Source organism: Leopardus geoffroyi, chromosome C1 (genome assembly GCF_018350155.1).
Source record: "Leopardus geoffroyi isolate Oge1 chromosome C1, O.geoffroyi_Oge1_pat1.0, whole genome shotgun sequence".
In the NCBI taxonomy this organism is placed as follows: domain Eukaryota; kingdom Metazoa; phylum Chordata; class Mammalia; order Carnivora; family Felidae; genus Leopardus; species Leopardus geoffroyi.
The window spans coordinates 168,521,059-168,522,111 of record NC_059328.1 but is presented as its reverse complement, the minus strand read 5'-3'; positions in this window follow the sequence as shown (position 1 = coordinate 168,522,111).

The following is a 1,053-nucleotide window of genomic DNA, read 5'->3' as shown; positions in this document are numbered from 1 at the left end:
GGTCTACTTTAGGCATCTTTCATGTGGAGCTGACTTTGACCGTTGCCTTCCTATGAATGTCACCAATTGAGCTCTTCCATGTTAGGGTTACCAGGCATCTGAAAATCACCACCAGCATTCCTCTTAGATCTCTACTTCACTAGGCAAAACACTCCTGGTTACCTTTCCTGGCTTTGAGACTCTATTATTTACCCTCCTGGTCATATCTCAGGGTCGTGACATGGAACCCCACATCAGGCTCTGTGCTGGACTCTCAATAAACAAAAAAATAAATGATATGTTAAAAAAAAGGAATCTAGTGTTTCAGAACTGTCAAAGTTAAAAGATGAATGAGGTATATCTTTCTGGAAGGACTGTACACAATGGTTTGGGAAAACTATTATTTACACATTAAAACAAGTTATTTTATTGGATAGAAAAAAAAAATCATCTGCCTGAATGTATGAGACAAAATATGGGACTTAGAAATTCATTTATAAGGCAGATCTTTCCTATTGAAATACTTCAGAAGAAACACTGGAGAAGTACTGATGTGGGAATTCTCCAATTGAGCAGTTTAACACTCTCCAAAGTGGGAATAACTTCTTCAGTCTAACAAAAAAGAAACTATTTAAGAATGGTAAATTTTACTATACAATTTTACAACTTCTTTACAATTTTACTATACAATGGCATATATGGTCAGGAGGCAATTATCCATAGGTCTCTCATTCCTGCATGTCTGGTAGCAGAGGCACTGACAAGCTTTTATGAATCATCTTTTCAAGGACATTTATTTAGCAACAGTTTGGGAAACAAAGATAGGACATATTCGTTTGCTGTCCAGCATAATAAAGACAATGGCTCGCTACAGAGCAAATATTGGGCAGATTTTCTTCCTGGTTATTAAAAATATTGCCATGCTCTAAGCTTGGGGGTACTATCCTGTAATGCAACCCACTCCATGTACAAACATCACCTGGCTCTGGTCATGTTGCCCCGTGGGAACTGAGGCTGCTGACATTTTGGTACTGCTATGGCTATGAATAATAAACTATCTATTTTCTCTCATCG